Raw genomic sequence first — 6915 nt, forward strand, 5'->3', positions numbered from 1 at the left:
ATGGAAAATGAAATAGGGGGCTGTCAATGTTTTGACCCCTAACCGCACTACACTTCCCCAAACCATCTTGCTGTTCAATGTGTAAATTGATGTTTTTTTAAACTGTTTGTGTGCAGTTATTTTGCCCAGGTCTCTCTTGGAAAAGAGATTGTTAATATCAATGAGACTAACTTGTTAAAATTAAGGTCAACTAAATTAAAATACACTGACACTCCTGTACACACACGCTCTCACACACACGCTCTCACAAGCTCTCACACACACGCATGCTCTCACACACACCCAAACACACGCCCTCAAACACACACTCTCACACACACGCTCGCACACACACGCCCTCACACACACGCTCTCACACACACACTCTCACACACACACTCTCACACACACGCTCTCACACACAAGCTTACACACACGCTCTCACACACACGCTTTCACACACACACTCTCACACACACGCTCTCACACACACACTCTCACACACACGCCCTCACACACTCTCACACACTCTCGCACACGCTCTCACACACACTCTCACACACACCCTCACACACACCCTCATACACACCCTCATACACACCCTCATACACACGCTCTCACACAAACAAACACACGGTCTCACACACACAAACACACACTCTCACACACTCTCGCACACACGCTCTCACACACACAAACACACGCTCTCACACACACAAACACACGGTCTCACACACACGGTCTCACACACACGGTCTCACACGCTCTCACATGCACACGCACACACTCAAGGGGTGGCAGGTAGCCTAGCGGTTAGTGTACTGTAGGCTCGGCCCTAATTAATGTGTTCTCTGTCACCTGGAGTTGCATGGCAAATGGTCTAGGAACACAAAGACAATTCTCATGGACTAGTCAGCCCTTCCCCCTCTGAGGGGCCGAAATCTCTAAGTATCCAGAGGACTGACTACTGGATGTGTAATAGAATAAGGCTGCAGTATCCATGTCTGGTATCTCTGTGAAATGGGTTCACTGAGGATAACTCTGATACTATCTATATGGATGTATGATCTCTGTTGTAACTGTTCACTGAGGATAACTCTGATGATGTCTCTATGAATGTATGATCTCTGTTGTAACTGTTCACTGAGGATAACTCTGATGATGTCTATATGGATGTATGATGTCTATATGGATGTATGATCTCTGTTGTAACTGTTCTCTGAGGATAACTCTGATGATGTCTATATGGATGTATGATGTCTATATGAATGTATGATCTCTGTTGTAACTGTTCTCTGAGGATAACTCTGATGATGTCTCTATGAATGTATGATCTCTGTTGTAACTGTTCTCTGAGGATAACTCTGATGATGTCTATATGGATGTATGATCTCTGTTGTAACTGTTCTCTGAGGATAACTCTGATGATGTCTATATGGATGTATGATCTCTGTTGTAACTGTTCTCTGAGGATAACTCTGATGATGTCTATATGGATGAATGATGTCTATGGAAATGTCACGACTTCTGCCGAAGTCGGCTCCTCTCCTTGTTCGTGGCGGCGTTTGGCGATCGACGTCACCGGCTTTCTAGCCATCGCCGCTCCATTTTTCATTGATCCATTTGTTTTGTCTTGTTCCCTGCACACCTGGTTTTCATTACCCTGTTCCCCCTCATGTCTTTCTGTGAGATTGTTTGTGTGTTACGTGGTTTTGTACGCACTAGGCTAGCGTTCATTTTTCCATGATTATTTCACGAAGCCTGTTTGTATTGTTAAACATTTGATGTTTTGTGACTGTTTTGCGCGCTTTACACTTTGCCTTGTTGGCTGGAGGTATTTGACGCAGCTGCGTCCGTCTGTATCTCTCTCCTGCCGAAATAAAGTGTGTGCCTGTTCACAATTTTCTGCTCTCCTGCACCTGACTTCACCACGAGTATGCACACGCCTGACAAGTAACTTGTATCTGTACAGAGAGAACTCTGAATTACTGTACGCAAAGAGGTTTTATTGTCTTCTCAGGAGTACTGACAGACAAGTCACTTTAACTCTACCTACATGTACATATTACCTCAATTACCTCAACTATCCTGTGCCAGCACACATTGAGTCTGTACCGGTACCTCTTGTATATAGCCTCGCTTGTTATTTTACTGCTGCCCCTAAATGTATTATTATTATTTTATTTTTTACGCATCTATTTTTTACTTAACACTCATTTTTCTTAAAACTGCATTGTTGGTTAAGGACTTGTAAGTAGGCATTTCACTGTAAGGTCTACACCTGTTGTATTCGGGTGCAAGTGACATATTTGATTTGATTTACGTTGGTCTCCTTTCCCACACAAGCCTTTTGATGCTGTGTCACCCTGTGGAGATTTGGCCTTGGTGGTCAGGTTACACTGTAAACTTGTTATTATTTGATTGGTCGATGGTGGTTGCTTTTGTGTTGAAGGTTACACCTTCAGATGGTATAAATGGAATGAAATGCCTTTGTTCTTTCTCTTATCCTGTATCCAGTCCATGGAGAAAGGTGACGTGATCAATTCTCATTTCCTAGAGTTTCTGGGCCTCTGGCCTAGTAGGCATCTCCTTGTTCATGCTCTGTCTTGTAAATTAATCTTAGGATCTATATGCCAGGAAGTATGCTTTGTTTATGTCAGTATTTCCTTGTAACTTCAGCTTTATGCCTTGTATGTGAATCCACTCATTTTACAAAGTAACTCCATTCTCAGACATTTCTTCATTGTCTATTTCTGTGACTCAACCATAGTTTCTTGCATATCCCTGTATTATCTTTGTGGAGTCAGATAAACCTTTTAATAGACTAATTACATAGTCTTATTATGAGTCTTGTGAGGTATACTGTAGATATATAAAATATTACTGCCCACAACAGTTAGAGTGTTGGGCCAGTAAGCGAAAATTTGCTGGTTCGAATACCCGAGCCGACAAGGTGAAAAATCTGTCGATGTGCACTTGAGCAAGGCACTTAAACATACATTTCTCCAGGGGTGCTGTACTACTATGACTGACCCTGTAAAACAACACATTACACTGCACCTATCATACTACTATGACTGACCCTGTAAAACAACACATTACACTGCACCTATCATACTACTATGACTGACCCTGTAAAACAACACATTACACTGCACCTATCATACTACTATGACTGACCCTGTAAAACAACACATTACACTGCACCTATCATACTACTATGACTGACCCTGTAAAACGACACATTACACTGCATCTATCATACTACTATGACTGACCCTGTAAAACAACACATTACACTGCACCTATCATACTACTATGACTGACCCTGTAAAACGACACATTACACTGCATCTATCCAGTGTATGCGACAATAAAACTTGTATTTGTTTTTACCACCACACACCCACCACTTATGCTGCCATACTGTTTCCTGTTATTATTATTATTATTATTATTGGTGTGGCTCGCGGCAGCAGCCCCAGCTTAGATATTCAACATATTTCTTCTTCTTGTTATTATTCCAGCCGCCTACTCCTCCTACAGCGTTTATGCTAGAAACGCCGTTCCAACTTCAGAATGTGCGGAATGGTCTGGATCGATTTGATTTGCATACAACTTTTTGATATCTGCTATACTTTTTACGTTATTACTTTTTTTGTCGTCTTTTTTTGTCCCCCCCCCATCCGCTCACAAGATTTTAATCCTCTCCACGTGACATCATCACTTCCAACTGTCATTTTCTCATGGAAATTTAGTCTCAAATCAACTAATAATTCCACTTTGCAACCACTTAGACACATTTTTTTAGGCTTACCAGCTTCGTATACTTCTCTGCTACTCAAATAATATTCGCATCAAAAGCTACAGTTTTAGTAACTGCATCAACATCATTTTCCGTAACATTCTGGCAAACAACGTCCATTTTGACCAATACCGCAGCAAGTTAGACAAAAAGTTGGAGTGTACGGGATATTAGTCTACTTCTCTGCTATTCATAGCTGTGCACGGAATCAAAATATTCCATACGGAACTTACGGTACAGCTGTTTTTGTAACTGCATTTCCACGTGTTTTTCAAACGTTCCCAAACAGCTACCATTTTGATCACTAACACTATTACATACCACAACTTGACAACTTCTGACAGCAACCACACAACTGCTTACCACATCTAGTGACAACAACCACACAATTACATACCACAACCACACAACTTCTGATCACACACTGATCACTACTGACCATATCCAAACTACTACTGACCATAACTACTGAACCACATAACTACTGACCATAACTACTGAACCACATAACTACCGACCATAACTACTGAACCAGATAACTACTGAACCAGATAACTACTGACCACAACTACTGAACCACATAACTACTGAACCACATAACTACTGACCACATAACTACCGACCATAACTACTGAACCAGATAACTACTGAACCAGATAACTACTGACCACAACTACTGAACCACATAACTACTGAACCACATAACTACTGAACCACATAACTACTGACCACATCTAGAATCCACAACCACACAACTTCTGTGTACAACCACACAATTCCATACCTCAACCACATAACTTCTGACCTCAACCGCACAATTACATACCACAACCGCACAACTTCTGACAGCAACCACACAACTGCTTACCATATCTAGTGACCACAACCACACAATTATATACTACGACCACACAATTTCTGACAACAAAACTTTTGACCACACATCTAACTGCTTACCATATCCACACAACTTTTTACCACAACCACACAACTACTGAACCACATAACCACTGAACCACATAACTACTGAACCACATAACTACTGAAACACATAACTACTGAAACACATAACTACTGAACCACATAACTACTGAAACACATAACTACTGAACCACATAACTACTGAACCACATAACTACTGAACCACATAACTACTGAACCAGATAACTACTGAAACACATAACTACTGAACCACATAACTACTGAACCAGATAACTACTGAACCACATAACTACTGAACCACATAACTACTGAACCAGATAACTACTGAACCACATAACTACTGAAACACATAACTACTGAACCACATAACTACTGAACCACATAACTACTGAACCAGATAACTACTGAAACACATAACTACTGAACCACATAACTACTGAACCAGATAACTACTGAAACACATAACTACTGAACCACATAACTACTGAACCACATAACTACTGAACCAGATAACTACTGAAACACATAACTACTGAACCAGATAACTACTGAACCACATAACTACTGAAACACATAACTACTGAGCCACATAACTACTGAACCACATAACTACTGAAACACATAACTACTAAACCACATAACTACTGAACCAGATAACTACTGAAACACATAACTACTGAGCAACATAACTACTGAAACACATAACTACTGAACCAGATAACTACTGAACCAGATAACAACAGAAACACATAACTACTGAAACACATAACTACTGAACACAACTTCTAACCGCAACCGCACAACTTCTGACCTCATCTAGTGACCACAACCACACAATGACATACCTCAACCACATAACCTCTGACCGCAATCAAACAAATTCTGACCACATCTAGTGTCCACAAACACACATCTCCTGACCTCAACCACACAATTACATACCACAACAACACAACTTCTGACCACACAACTTCTGATCACACATTTAACTACTAACCATATCCAAACAACTTTTGACCACAACTACTGAATTACATAAACTACTGACCACTACTACCACAACTTCTGACCAAATGTACTGACTTTCGATGGGAATTAAAAAGGACATTTTTACACTTCTTTCACTACCACAAATGTTTATAAAGAGCTTTAGCTAGCCCCACCAACTTTACTTGTAAAGTTACCATGTAGTTATTCTTATTATTCTTATTCTTAATTATTCTTATTATTAATAATAGTATTCTTTATTATTATTTTTATTATTAATATATTATTTATTATAATTTTATAATTAGTATTCTTTATTATTAGTATTCTTTATTACTATTATTACTATTATTATTATTACTGTTATTATTATTATTACATTTACATTACATTTAAGTCATTTAGCAGACGCTCTTATCCAGAGCGACTTACAATAGTTATTATTATTATTATTATTATTATTATTATTATTATTGATTATTATTATTATTATTCTTGATTATTATTATTCTTTATTAATAGTGTTCTTTATTACTATTAGTTTTTATTATTTTTATTATTAATTATTATTATTATTATTATTTATTATTATTATTCTTGATTATTTTTGTATTATTATTATTCTTTATTTATATTATTCTTATTCTTTATAATTATTATTATTTATCCTGCTACCAGTCACTTTCTCCTAATCCTTGCCTACATGTATTACCTGCCTCAATACTCCTGTATCCCACATTGTACATGACGTACTGGCACTGACCTTGCCTATGACTTCATCTCTTATTTCTCTTGTTTTTTATTTATTTTTTAATTAGTTATACTATTTCATTATTGAATACTGTACTGTTGGGTGGGGCTTGCAAGTTAAGCATTTCACTGTTCTTGTGCATGTGAGAAATAAAACTTGAAACACAAACTGAAGAAGGCTGTTGAGCCAAAACATCATGTGTATGCTATCCTGATGCACTAAAAACAGTTAAACATTTTGAAAAATTAAGTAAGCTTTATGCAACATCTTTTTGAGCCGATCCATTAAACATTTTTGCCTAAGACAGGCAAACCTCCCACCTAGTCCTGTTGGGAGAGACAGAAACACAGCTCCCACCTAGCCATGTTGGGACAGACAGAAACACAGCTCCCACCTAGCCATGTTGGGACAGACATAAACACAGCTCCCACCTAGCCATGTTGGGACAGAC

The sequence above is a fragment of the Salmo salar genome, chromosome 10, assembly GCF_965601325.2.
Source record: "Salmo salar chromosome 10, fSalSal1, whole genome shotgun sequence".
Lineage (NCBI taxonomy): Eukaryota > Metazoa > Chordata > Actinopteri > Salmoniformes > Salmonidae > Salmo > Salmo salar.